We start from the raw sequence: 15,205 nt of genomic DNA on the forward strand, positions 1-15,205 counted from the left end.
AGCATAGTAAAGATCCTGATTCCTTCTACATCTCAACGTATGTGACCCACTGTGTAATGTTTCCAGAGCTGTCCATAGAGGCTGGTCAGAGTTTAAGTTGCCCATGTCCTCTAAGGCTTCAGGGCAAACCGATCCCAGCGCAGCGGCCCCAGACTGCACACGCAGCAGGGTTGGCCCTCGGCGGCTGCCTCTAAAAAGGTTACAGCTCCCTTCAGAAGGGAAATTACACATGTGCAGTTAGAGCGAGGGGGGAAAATGAAGTGACCTTTTTGAAATCTAATGAGCACATCAAATGTTTCCATGATCATGGGAGGCTTTGGACCTTGGCACCAGCATGAATAAAACATGAGTGCTCAGCGGTCACTAACAGTACGTCTCATTACGCTTGCTTACACTTGTTATGTGACCTTAAAATGCTTACAACATCCTTCTTGTATCTTTATCTTTACTCCACCCAAATACCTTTTCCTGTTTGATCTGAATGACCATTTCATATCTGTGGATACCAGGCTAAGGTCTCATTTTTAAAAGCAGTGTCAGTCTTGCTGTGGGAGATTTGAGAGCCTAGCGCATCTTAATGGCCGTGTGAATTGATGTTTGGCCGGCACAGCTGCTCCGGGGCACTGGCCTTTGCCGACATTGAAGGTAATGTATGCCTCGTCACAGACGCTGACAAAAAAAGGCTTGTTTTTTTGGCAAATGTATTAGTACAGGTTGATTCAGGTCTTTTCGTAGCTTTATTTTTGGCCTGACACAAAATAGCTGTTATATAGACTGTGGTTTCCATTCTTTGCTGTCAGCTTACACAACAGTTGTTTTGAAATGTGTTTAATTCTAGCACATTTATGGTAAAATACATTTCCTTGCAGCTAATGCTGTAATTGATATATATTTTGGCTCAATGGAGTCAACTGTTTGTTAATTGGACTAACCTGAATGAGTTGTATGTTCATTTGAATTGGACGAGAATTGCCTGCGAGAAGGACACCGTTTGGCAATATTTTTTTGTACACACACTTTTTATCTTGTATTCAGTTTATCTCATTGATGCAGAAAACTCCTCCATTGAGAAAAGATGTAATTGTTCAAATTTAAGAATCAATATTGAGATTGTTCAAATGAAGATGCAAATAATTGGATATTTATGCAGCCCTAGAAATAATGTGTACTTTTATACCAGTTCAATTTGTACACCTATTTGAAATGAGGGAGGACCACAAGTTGGTTTGGTGTTGTATGGTTCTTCATGTTTCAGGGTCTCATTATGGCTCTCCTCTTTTCGAGACTCTTGCTGATGCAGCCTACACAAGAAAGCCTAATGTCAGCGAGATGCTGGTGCAGGTTGAGCTGAGGATAACAGTGCTGGTCCCTGTAATGTATTTTTAGACTGCACTCCGGTCATGCTTCTGTCATGCCCCTGACCTTTTTTATTGTACATTTAGAAGAAGATTTGAGGTTAGGTGCTAAAAGCAAAACAGGCTTTATACTATCCATGATGTGCAAAAGTGTTAAGCACATATTTACAAAATGCTATACAATGTTCCTTTTGTGTTAATCTATCGTGTTACTTTTATCTATCGACAAACTTTATATCAAAACAAATATATATATATATATTACAGGTTAAGTAAATATGATGAATAGGCTAATATAGTGCTTATACGAAATGCTTCATTTCTCTAGCGTACCAACCTGCTGTTGACAATAAATGCCTGAGGTAGATGTAATGCTATGTGAGATATTATTCTCAAGCTGTTTTATTGATATCTTTCTGCAGTTGAAACACTGGTTGATAGATGTACATATCTATCGATCGATCAATCGTCTTTTCTTCTACTTTGCTTTTTACTGGTAGCAAACAGCATTACATTACGGCTCGCTCCCCCCTCTGGATTGGACTGTGGCTCGCCTGTGACTGAATGTATTTGTTGTGCGACTGCATGCACCGAACCATTAAGTTCGTACTGTACTTGTCGGGATAAATGCTTGTACCCAGGGGCGTGTCTAGAAGGGGCGCACGGGTGGCACTGGCCCCCCTGGAATATGATTGGTCCCCCTGGATATGTTGAAATATCGCACTATGTTAGTCTGATTACTTTCATGTGTGACTGATCAAGCCAGTAACGTTAGATTATCTAATTTAACTTCGGCAGACTGTATAGAGATGACTTGTCAGTGTTATTCCGCGGCAGCGCACACGACCACATAAATATAAAATAGATAAATAGTACTTTATCTGTTGTTTTATAGACTAAAGGCACAATATCTTTTTCCAAAAAAGCCGTGCCGTGGTAAACATTAAAATGTGAGAATGTTAACTAACACCACACTGTAGCTCCATGAAACTCTCTGTAATTTAGATACTTAATGGGTTTTTGTTTAACTTTACACTGCAACAGGACATCCAAGAACGTGCACACACACACACACACACACACACACACACACACACACACACACACACACACACACACACACACACACACACACACACACACACAATGTTTGTGTTGAGAATAAAGCATGTTAAATGACTAATTAATGCCTAGGTGATGTTTCTTATTTATCACAAAACTGTGTGGTCCAATCCATGTAAAATACAGAATGATTTTCAGGCTCTTGTTCAGTTAAGTTGTTAATCGATAGTCTATGCGTTTATTAAAGTAATCAATTTGCATTATTTTTTGAAAGAATACAAATTTTAAAGAATTTTAAATGTTTTACTTTTATTCTTGCCTACATTTATTATAATTAAATTGTATGTGTATTTTATTTATAATAGGCTACTAGTATTTATCATATGATACTTTTTAAAATTCTTAATAAAAAAATAAAAACTTCCTGCATACATTTAAATTGCCACCTGGCATGGTGTTTCTTATTTGTCTTCTCTGATTTAGACCTTTTGTGGTACCGTTTTACCGATTTAGAACTTTTGTGATACCGCCGTACCGTTTAAAGGGGAACTACGTATTTTCTGCGAGACTACTGGCAATATAATATAATGTAATGTACATATTAAATATGCAGTTACTGTTGTTCAAAATCACGTCTATCACACTTGTTTGCTGTGGAGTCTTATGTTAAATAGCATTTGCCTGTAAGAGTGAACAGTTTCGTGATTTTCTCTTGATGTTGCTTCTTTTCTCATATACTTGAAGACATTTGTTCACCCTGCCAGTCTTTCATCCATATTCATGGACACAACTGAGTGGAGCTTACCGTCCAGGCCTGTGAATATTTATGAAAATCCTTTGCGTGCCATATTATGAATTCCTTTTAATATTAATCTGTGCTGCCACACAGCTTCAAGAGGCATTCTCCTCCATCAAAAGGATCCGAGTTGCACGACGGTGAGCGGGAGGAACACCTGGTCCTTTCTGTCGCTAATCAAAGGTGAAGCACTCGCGCATCCTCATTGGGCACAATGCTAATCACCATTGTCTCTGGACCTAATGGCTGTTTAATAGGGATTCTCTCTCTTCACATGCTCTAAGTGGGATATTGGTACTTGTGGTGTAAAGTGAGTGTTTAAAAGGATACCAAACCCACCCAGGCACTCTTCACGTTGTTATCTGTGGGTGGTATAGGTTAGTGGTTAGATCTGTAGTAGTAACTGAAAGGTTGTGGGTTGTAACCCACAAGGGACAGTCTATGAAAGTTTGTCATTGTGCTTTTGGGAAAGGAACTTTGTTTAATGTAGTCTTGCACTGCATGGAAAATCGAATACTTCCCTACTATATCGTATGCGAAATACAGTACAGCAAAAGACTAGTATGTCCGAATACATAGTATTAAAAAAAAAAGTAGGCGAAACAACATGAGGGTGAGTAATTATTGAATTTTCACTTTTGGGTGAACTATCCCTTAAACTGACAGTGTTATAGCTATCCCCGGTCCTCACATATTAGTTTGCTCTCGATTCTGTTCCCAGTTGCATTAACCTAAGAAAATCTCTTCCCTTCGTTAACCCTATCCAGATTAATCTGTACAACTGTAATGAAGCTGCCTAATGGTTTTTGATGTATTATGCAATACAGCACATGAGCGCAAAGATCCCACACTTAGCAGACGATTAGCGATATAGCCGTGAGGTCTGAGGATTCTCTGACTCTGTACTGCCGGCCGTGACCCACTCATGAGCAGCTGAATGGCCCGCGGTCTGTTGATACTAACATTCACGGACAGCTGTCCACTCCTCACTATTAGGCTGGTCGCATGCCCATCCGAGAATACTGCCATCTGTCCTTTTGTACATGCTGGAGCTGAGGAATTTTGGGAAGTTGGGGATAAGCCTTTTTTTGGGGGGTGGATCATGACCATGGTTTTCAAAGCTGAGATGGTTTTCCATCAGTAAGTATAATCTTGATAAGTATACATTTTGTAGCAGCTATCCAACATTTTCAATGCATTCATCACAGATTGAAAACTTGGTAAAGGTTACAGAATTGGAAGAGCAAAAGTCCATTTTTGACCTTTTTTATTTGGGCGATGACCAAAGATATAAAGCGTTTTTAATAAACTTTAAATAAATGAGATGAATGGGATCTTATTGGTTGAAGAACATAATAATAGTATTCTTCATCTACATGCATTCTGAATTTTGGTAAGTCAGATAAGGATATTTTCATTGCGTTTGATAAAATGGAATTGGCAATTTATTGTAAGTCACCCAATCATGTATCCACTCATTAACCACCGCTGATTTTTTTAATGATATGATTTTGGACACAATCACAAATCAGCGTCCCCAGTGATCTCTGTTTGGTCACATTTTTGTGTTAACAGGACTTAACAATAAGGATGGAAAATATTAGAATATTATTTAGGTAAGGGAAAAAAAAATATATGTTGATTTTTTTTTTATGCCAAATTATCACCAAGATAATACTATCTAGCTGGCTAATGTAGATGTTAGTAAGTATGAAAATGTATTGCTAAATTAATAATAATTATCTTACTCTTCTGGTAAAAAAAAAAAAAGGCAGGCCAAATAAAAATCTGAACTAGCAGAAAAAATTATTGTCGAGCCCTGGTTTATAGGGCTAATATATATTTAGCTCATACCCACTGGCTTGATGCCAGTGCCATTGCAGCTCCCGCAGGAGTGAACCCAGCTGTTGAGTCCTGGCAGCTCATGCAGACCTGCCATCCCCAGCATGCAAACTTGGCATATCTTCACACTTACTTCTTCCATTCTCTCAGGTGAGGCTCCACCTCTGCTGGGATGCTAAACCACATTGCTTTCCAAGGGATTTCAGATATCTCGCTCTAAATGAAATACCATGAGACATCCGTTCCGTCTCCAGCAGCGTTCTTGGAGTATCACCAGACTTCATTTGGCTGCACCACTGCGGCCACCTATGCGGCTAAGCAGCCTTCCCTAGGGAACATCGATGGACCCCCTCCTGCTCTGGACTTGCTTTGAGACGTGGATTAATTATAACTGAAAATGAGTGCCTAGACATTATGTTCTCACGTGCAGCGCCCTTTCCTGTCCCATCTCTTTGGATATGGGACTTTTAGGTGGTTGTTGCTTGACTATTACGGCATCTGGTGCCACAGTGGAGGCAAGAGAGCTCCAGATGTTCCCGTGAACGATAAGGGAGAGGAAAAAAGGAGGTGGTGGAGTTGGAGGGTAATGGAAGAGCATCTATTTTAGGCAAGGAGATTCTGTGCTGCACACTTGTGAATCAATGATGTGATTGCTATTATTGTTCTATATTGTGTATATATATATATATAAAAAAAACTGCGGGCAACAACTTATTGCGGTTCTCGCGCTGACACACCCCCAAGCTCATGCACAGAAAGCCTCCTCTCAGATCCTGAATTCAGTTCACTTAGGGCTTATTGCACACGAACGTTCAAATAGACACACCGTTATCTCAAAATGCCTGTCTTGCCCAGTATTCCTGTAAACACTAGCTACGCTTACATGGACACGTTTTGGTTCAATCGGAATGAAATCAATCTGATTGATGAATCCGAACAAGGTGTTTACATGAACGTTAAGTAAAGTAATCGGGTTGATGTGCGCGTTTATATGTCACAAGCTTCAAATCGGAATTGATTTTTTGACATGCGCACACTACACGAATATACTGCCGCTGTTCGTGCATAACTGTTCTCTATTGGTTCTTTGTTTGTTTTAAACAGCAGACTTAATATTTATCCGTCTCTGGTCATGATTTGGAGACAATGAGGATATAAACCGTTTTGTCGTGCTGCTTATATTTATCACGCAGTAAAACCCTGGGCCCAAAACCAGTCGTCTGTGGATGAGAGTCTGAAACGAGGACTGGTGGGACGTTTTCCTGCTCCACTTCACAGACACTGAATGAAATGAGAATTTTGGAATAACGGGACACTCATTTAGATGACCCTTTATTCAACAGGAATAACAGCTCGTTCCGTGCATCGTACGTCATTATGCTATTTCAACATCATTGCACATGCGCAATCCTTTCAATTTCGGTTTTCAATCCGATCAAGTGTTTACATGTTTTCTCAGTTTTAGTGATGCTTTCTTTTCCCAGAAAGAATGTATTGGTTACATTTTAAGTTTCAAGTTGCAGCCCCAATCATTATAGACTGATTCAATTCATTTTATGTATAAATTGCATTTTTTAATTCAAATGAATTTATAATATTTCTAATATATTTCAATTGTTACTCATATTAGACTAAGATTATTTTTTAACTACACAAATGCAGTTTATATATTTAAATACATTTTTCAAAGTAAATATATAAACAAATATGTTGTTAAAATACATTTTTAGTATGACCCATGTGTGAGCTAAGCCTAAAACGAAAACTGTTTCCGCTACTCCGTTGAATGGATTGGTTGGAGTGCGCTTGCAGAATCCTGGCGCTTGAATATCAAAACTCTAGTTCTGTGCCAGTCTATTTTTGGATATATTTGAATATTAATAATTCCGGGTTGCAAATTCTTCAAATAAATCCTGTGTGGAGGGGAGAACACAGTCGTCTTACATTGTCATGGAAACCACAAGGAAATTTTTACCCCATCGATATTTCACTTTTGATCATGAGAAATTAATTAAAATCATCGAGAGCGAGACGACGTGAATCCACAGGCCCGTTTCCGTCCCTTAGCACCACATCTCTCCCTATTGTTTTCCATGCAAAACCACCAAGGGATCATGTGCCTGAGCCTGAAATGGCAGCTAATGTCATTAGCGGGTGAACAAACGGGTTATGAAAACACACAAGGGGAGGAGTGAGAAGGACAGAGAGAGAGTGTACAGTGTGTCCCAGAGGAATTGTTCTAGCACTCTTGAGATCTTCATGACTTAATGACAGAACAAGTGTCACTTTTGGAGAGCGTGTTTTCACATGTTCTCTCGGGGGTTGCTGTGCTGGCGTGTTGAGGAGAGATCAGACCGAAGCTAATGACTCTGATGGTAATGAGACAGCATTCGCTCTCTGCAGGTCTCCTGCAGACAAACCAGACGAGGCCCCGACCTGGTTCCCCCCCCCCTTTATCCCCTTGAATTTTCTCTCATTTGCGCAAACCTTTGCTCTTTATCTCTCGTTCTCCACCTTTCTCTCTGGACTCGTCTCCTGCTCTGGCAGGCTGCCTCTGAACAGACTTCACTGCATGCCAAGCCATTTACAAATGCCTTCACTTTCCAAGCATTTTTTGCCGCTCATCCAACCTGCCATTGCAGTGTAGCTATGTGCGTCTGCAAGCTCATATAAAAATTGGCCTTTGCATTGGTTTACATATTACTGGTCGTCTTGTGGTTTTTTTCCAAAAAAAAAAGGTCACCTTTTTTATATTTACACTATTTTGTCATACCATAATTATCAGATCATACACACACACACACACACACACACGCCCACGCATAAACGTATTTATGTTATAAAAAACTTAAATTTTATTTCTCTCAACTAAAATTAATCTTTAAATTAAATTACCTGTATAATTTTAGTCAGATTGACATTGACAAAAATAATGTTAGTGATCAAATTAACATTTTAGTATTTAATATAACATTTATTTTGTGCATGTATCAGATTGATCTTATATCTGTATTGGATGCGTTTGGATGAGTTAATTAACCTGCTAGCAAATTGCTTTGGTTTATCAAGTGGGTCAACCTCCAAGATTATTGCCTATGATCGGATTATTTGAAAACATTGCTATTTTGCGCCAGTTGCGGTGTTTTTCCCCCCGTCATATTTTAATCAATAGTATGTTTTAATTCAAATCTCTTATTACCATGATGCAAAATTTTCGTCTTTTTTTTCCCCATACAATGAAAGTCTATGGGTTCCTAACAATGTTGGATAAAAACAGTTAAAACATTCTTTAAAATACCTATGTTTCACTGAAGAAAGTAAGTCATACAGGTTTGGAACATCGACATTTCTAATTTTCAAGGGCTGAACTATCCCTATAAGCCTTAGTACTGGTAGCCAGAAGGTTACTTGTCCGAACCGTGCGAGGAGTGAGTGAAATTGGTCGTGTGGAGAGAAATAAAGATTGTCGTTGTGCCTTTTCCCTAAAGGTTGCCCCTTTGTCACGCAGGTTTGGGCTGAAGGAGCGAGACCGATTGAGTCAAATCGTGGACTTGACACCTTGTGAGGGAAAAGCAGGTCACCAAGAACAATGAAGGATCGCTTCGACACCACTGTTCCCTTATCAGCCAGGCTCCACTCACAGCCCTTTAATTCATCACCGACTGTATGAAAAGCCCTATTCCCCTTTGAGACGACGCTCCTATTTCCAATCATCTCTGTGGGTTCAGCCAGATCTGTCATAGTTTAATCTACTTGACCTGAGGTGAATCTTTTGGGTCTGTACTTTCCCCATGGAAACAGATTCTACGTTTGCTTCTTTGTGTAAACGTAGGATTAGTTGTTCATTTGAATGAAGTATCGACAAGACGAGAGTTCCTGTCACTAGCTCTCAAGGTTTTTTCCCCCTTGAATCTCCCAAGACTTCAAGTCTTGTAGCTATGGCAACTTAATTCAGGAAGACTTTTGAGAGGATCCTTTTTTTAGGCTGAAAAATAATAGCCATTAAAATAGAAATTTCTCTGCTTATTATGTCCATATGCCATCTTGAGAAGTTGAGATGCTGCTTTAGATCGGTTTCTTGCGGTTCTCTAAATTCCCTGGTGTCTGGACCCTGTACTCCTGAGGTCCTGTCCCAAATGTCACCCTCAGCCCTTGCGGTCCTTATTTGGTGTTCATTGACGGTCCATAGCATCCTTATGAAACCCTAAGTGTCAAATGGAACACATGGCCATCGGAAGACCACAAGTACACATCAAACATGCCGTTTGGGACACATCCTGTATCTAAGTGTGTCCTCTCAAGTTGTCGGTTTCTCAAAGGTCATCTGGGTTAGTTTCACATCCACTACATGTTCGCTGCATTTCCCATGTGTGAAGTGCTGCCTGCATCCACCTACTTCAGTTTCTTAGATTGCTTTGGGATGTCTTGAAGGGTCATGCGTTAGTTGCCGTCGCCCCCTTTTTTACTGGTCTGTGAACTGTGTGGCCTTTTTCTTCCATAATAGTGAAGTCTAAGTTTTCTAAAGAGGAAACTGGCCCAAGGCATAAAGGGCACCTTCCATCTAGGCACTCACATCACAAATGGATAGGTAAAGAACATCCGCTGTCCCCAGGTGAAAAGACAAATATAGCCACCATTCAGCGAGCCTCCACAACCGAAAACCTGCATGGAGGCCGTTAGAGATGTTGAAAATATTAAGTCCATACTAAAATAAAAAAGCAGTAACCTTTTTCTGCAGTATCGGTAACAGCAGAGTATCACTACGCCGTTGAGTAAATGCAAACAAGCATTCTGTGCATTAGGCAGCCCACGGTGTATTTATTTTTGGTGAAATTAATCAAACAATAGTATTGCCAAGAAAAGAGATCTTAATTTTTTCATTTTATTTTGTCACCCTTTATTTAAAAATGCTCTATATCTGTTGTCATATCGGTATCAACCGATAAATGACTTTATAATGTTATCGATTTTGGTCTTTTAAGAAATATATATTGTAAATTATTGTCTAATATCAACCAATATAACAGTTATGGGTTAAATATCTGTTATCGGTATTGGTCCAAATTTCAGTGTATCCCTTAATTTATTAAATAATTACTTTGATTTAATTAATTGAGAATCACTTGAACACTACATGTCATTGTCTTAATTCAAATTTTAAATATTTGTTTTTATATTCAATAAAGTATTTAATAATGTCTTTAATAAGATGCTAGTTTTTGCTGTGATATTTCAATTAGTATCTATAATCTTAAAATCTCACTGGTATCGATATGAAAGATTTTGGTTTTGTGACAATTGTAGTCGATGTATCGGTAGATATCGCAAGTGTTCTTTCGAATTAGATCATTAGCTTGCCCAATGAATTAGCATTCAACACAGCACTGGCAATTAAAAGAGCAGTGACGACACGCTGACAGACGAGTTAACAGTCTGTCCTGAGGAACAGATGTTGCAGGCCCTCGGGAGACCGAAAAATCCTCGAAGAGCCATGACAGAACGGAGCTCTCTGGTTTTTAATGAACTTGGTGACACGGTCTCAACATTTGATGGAAGTTGTGAAACTCGTAATCCAGAAAATGTTTACATTTAGATGGAAGGGATTTGCATCCTCAAGTATACACTGCAGTTTTAAACTCAAGTTAGCATACGCCTCGAGCTGTAATCTCTGTCAGTCCCGAGTTTTCCATGATTACAGTTTTTTTTTTTTTTATCGCCTTTTGCACAAAGTCTTCGGTCTTTTGCAGTAGTTTAGCCGTGGATTGTATATGCATGTGAGGTCTGTTGATTCGGGTATGTTTTCGCACTGTGACACGGTTAATAACCGGCCGTCAATACGATCACACATCGCGCTGGCATGCATTATGCATGAACAAGATTAATCTGTCTTGGTGCTTGCGAAGCATAGAGAAGACTTCAGCCCTCCTTCCTCGCTCTCTTTTCTCTCTTTCTCTTCCTCCTCTCAGGCACCTTTTATTTTGCTGCTGCAAGGTTGGCTGCTGTGATCAGGCTAATGCTGCAGTTTGTCAATTTCAATTACGGCCCCCTTTGAACTGTGCCGATTCCAGCCAGGGAAGGAATAGAGGAGGTAATATTCCTACTGTCAATCACCTGCGATTTTTCTGCCTCGCCTTTTCCTTCCCTAATTTTAACCTCCTGCACTCCGAGGTTCATTGCAGGAAGGTTAAAGGGGTCAGAGGATTTACTTTATCATACAAAAGAGGATTCTCTCTTTGTAGACATATAACGTTCTCTTCGCATAGCTGCTTTTTATGTCCCCCTAAAACATTTATAGAAACTAAGCTGTAAAAAGGAGTCATCTTGGCTGACATTGTAAGACGGTATATGGCATATATCTGTATCCTACCGGTTATTGGCCGATAGAAGTTATTTTTAGGAAATGTATTATTTTATATACTGTACATTATAATGTTGTGATGCTTGAATTCAATTTACCTTTCTTTAGTGTTTTTTGTTGTTGTTAATTTTACAGAATAGAATTTTAGTATCGACCATTTATCGGTTTATTAGCCATAACATCGGTGTCGGGTAGAGTTTTAATATGGGTGCACCCCTATTTCATAATCATCAGTTTTTCATACAGAACGTGAAATGAATTTATGATTTTGTAATATAAATTCAACTCAGAATCATTTCTCACAGACTTTCACTGTCTTGAAATCAATTAAAATGTTTTATACTGTACATCCACATGTTATGATGCCAAATTTTATTTGTAGCGTTTAAAACAGTTGATTGTAGATTTTAGCATTTAATTTAAAAAAATCTACAGTATATTACATTTTTTAGATATTTTTTTACATTAAAAAAAATGTAAAAAATATTGACTCAATATAGTATTGAATTTTAATATAATAAGTTATCAATTATCAGCCATAACATGAAATAATTTGTAGAACTTTTTTAATATCTGTGCAATTATAAGTGAACAAAATTGTGGTATTATTGGCATTTAAGACTTCAGTTTCCTGTCCATGTTGCTATGTAGGTTATTTCATGTTCTATTCAGCACAACAACAGCGGTCATCATCTTTATTTCATCTTCCGTAGCTGAACAGCATGAGATCTTGTAATCGTTTTCCACAGACCCCGGCTTGACCTATAATGTTGCATATTACAGCATCTTGAGTTGACGGAGCAGATTCGGATCCCCGTAGTAACATCTACAGCTCCACTTGGAGCAGATTCGGCTTTTGATAGTGCATCACGCCACTTGTGTACTCTCTTCTCCTGGTGTCACATCTGAGAAATAGGTCAGCTCGCCCCGGGTGGGGCTCTGGTGACAGCCGCTTTGTTGTCAGACCCGCACAAGATCGGCGCTGACTGGCTTAGAACCCAGTGGGAGGCCCGGCACAAACTTCAGAGGCTCTTTCGCACTGTGTGCCCACCACGGAAAGTTCTAGAGTGACTGAGCGAGCCTGACGGCAGCTTCTCGGAGACAGCGCGCCTGTCTCACTCACTGTGCCTCCACACCAGCTTGTCATGCTGCATCTCTCAGTCCAGCTTGCACTAATGTTGTTTGCTGTCATTTTGGATTTCAGAGCGACTCGCTCTGTTCTTGCGGGAGACTCTGCTTGGAGCTTTTAGCCCCGGCGTTGCTGTGACCCAACCGACCGGCTTTCACCGTTCTAGGACGTGCTGAGGTGCAGTACAGCCTGTCATTTCGGGGTGTTAACAAGATGAGCGGAGGCCCCGTGAGCTTCAGGGTGAAGTACGCTGTGGAAAGAACGCATCTGTTGATGCCCTTTTGTGGCAGCTCATTTGTTGGGCCCAATTCACACAAGGCAGCATGTCAAACTGTACTAAGCATATGTGAAGGAAGCCCCGATTTTTAGTTCCTCTCATTTTTATGAGTGTGATACTAGGTGCTACCCCATCTTTAATCTTTTACTTTATATGATAACTCTCATTAATGACATATATAATGCAATTTTTTCAAAAGCGTTTTATTTTTTATATATAGTATAGAATCATAATATCCATTTTTCAAACTATACATTAAAGGGGTGGTAAAATGCCTTTTCACAAGATGTAAAATAAGTTTTTGATGTCCCCAGAGTGTGTACTGTATATGACGTTTTAGCTCAAAATACCCCACAGATATTTTTATATAGCATTTTAAAATTGTCACTTTTTGAGGGTGAGCAAAAATCCACCGTTTTTGTGTCTTTCCCTTTAAATGCAAATGAGCTGCTGCTCCCGGCACAGAGGGCGGAGCTACAACAACTTGTGTATTTAGCAGCTTCAATTACCTCACACTGACATGCACTGAAAATTTCGAATGAAGAGACTCTAGAAGTGACAACATGTAGACATTTCTGAATGGTTAGTTGATGAATTTATGTAGCTTATGTGTAGTTCTCTTCTAGTCATTAATTAGCATATTATGTCTTGATCATCTATAAATCGTGTTCCAGGGGCGGAACACGTGTTTGCGGGGTTTATGTAAATTTTAGGGTTTGTGATGTCACTAACCCGATAGGAATGGTTTAGTCCTTAAAAAGCAATTTCTTCAAAATGAAATTTCTCCCTTTGCTTTGAACTTTGAGCGTCGTTACTTTGCAGATGTTGTTTATGCTCAAACAGCAACATTACACACTAACTAAAGTTAGAAAAGTGAAATCATAATCAACCACCCCTTTAAAATGTGATTGCTGTATTTACTTGTAGCATTTAAAATTATTATGATGTTGATTTTGTTTTTAGTCTATTTTATTACATCATTAAATATGAATTATTAATTGATCATCTATGGCCATCACTAATAATTTATTAACACTGTTAATCTCAAAAATCTCAAAATGTATATACATATTTCATACTGTAAATTATATCTCAATGCCTAAATTCACTTTATTGATTAACATGAACTTTTAGTGTTATTTTAAATGTTTTATTTGTCAGATTTATTTTATACATTTTTTTTAGGTTTATTTTTTACATTTATCCAGAAGTTACTATATTTTTTTATAATGGAATTTAAAATGGTTATTAATTAAAAAGTGTCATGGCCCCCAAAATAGTTTGTTTTATGAATATATGAACATGCAATTTATCAAAAGAAAGAAAAAAAACTCAGATTTTAGCCAAAAAAAACATTTATTCTTGCTTCATGCATTCTTTTTTAATCCACACTTGAATATAAGTTTCATAAAAAACAACAACATTTTGAGCAAAAAGCTGAGAAAATTAAGTTTTTGTCAGACTACTGTACTACTGGATCCGATGCAGAACTATGATCAAAACACAGATGTAGTAGATCGAGTCCATCAACACTCCTAATGCTTGCACTGTCCTGTAGCTCGTCCTGGGTCGACATTTCATTCAGTAACATTTGGCAGTTTTAAATTATATTCTGTTTAATGTTGGTGGTCACGTTATTTTACGTATGATTACATACGATATCACTTGTTTTTGCATCTTCCTCGCACGTGTTTTGAGGAGGTTCAGTACTCTTTCAGAAGATGTGTATTAGCGCCCCCTACCGTATAACACTGAAAACACGGATTGCTGGAATATTCCGTCAATGGCGTGGAAGGAGTTAAATGACATCTTTTGTGATGTTGTGAGTTGTGACGCCTGAATTAACAGTATTTAAAACCATTGATTTTACTTTTTCACAATTTTTATTTAACATTGGCCATTTACCATTTTATATGTTCGCTGGGAATCGAATCCATAATCTTTGTGTTTGCTAGCTAGCGCCTGCCTCTACTGGTTCAGTTTCAAGAAGACAAACCCAGAATACTCACGTCCTTCTAATAAACTCCCACCCATGTTGAAGATCCTTCAGATCAATGTCCCTGAAGGTCAGTGGTTTTATCTATCTTCAGGAGCCTGGACAAATCTGACTGGCCTTCTGTTATTTGTGACCACGGGAGGCCGGCAGTGAGTTTACTCAAGCTTTTGCCATGGATGTAATCAGATTGCATCCCTTTGTTTATCCCCTCCCTGGGTCTCTGGTCTGGGCGGTTTTGCTATTGCTGAGCCTCACAGATGTTTAGTGGCCACATTACCATTCGCAGCCTGTGTCTCTGGCTTTATTTATGAATACCATTTGTCACTAACTCGCAGTTTATGAGGCAGCATTTCATTTTCATGCACACTGCGAGAAGCGAGAGTGATGGGG

At 38.9% G+C, this 15,205-nt stretch overlaps 1 protein-coding gene across 4 annotated transcripts in view; it reads left to right on the forward strand.

The window, feature by feature from the left end:
* The window catches only part of rabgap1l (RAB GTPase activating protein 1-like), an 82,109-nt gene that overhangs the window by 34,432 nt on the left and 32,472 nt on the right, over nt 1–15,205 (forward strand). The window lies entirely within an intron of this gene.

This window comes from Siphateles boraxobius, unplaced genomic scaffold (genome assembly GCF_051911475.1).
Source record: "Siphateles boraxobius isolate OS27281-9 unplaced genomic scaffold, OSU_SipBor_1 13, whole genome shotgun sequence".
Lineage (NCBI taxonomy): Eukaryota > Metazoa > Chordata > Actinopteri > Cypriniformes > Leuciscidae > Siphateles > Siphateles boraxobius.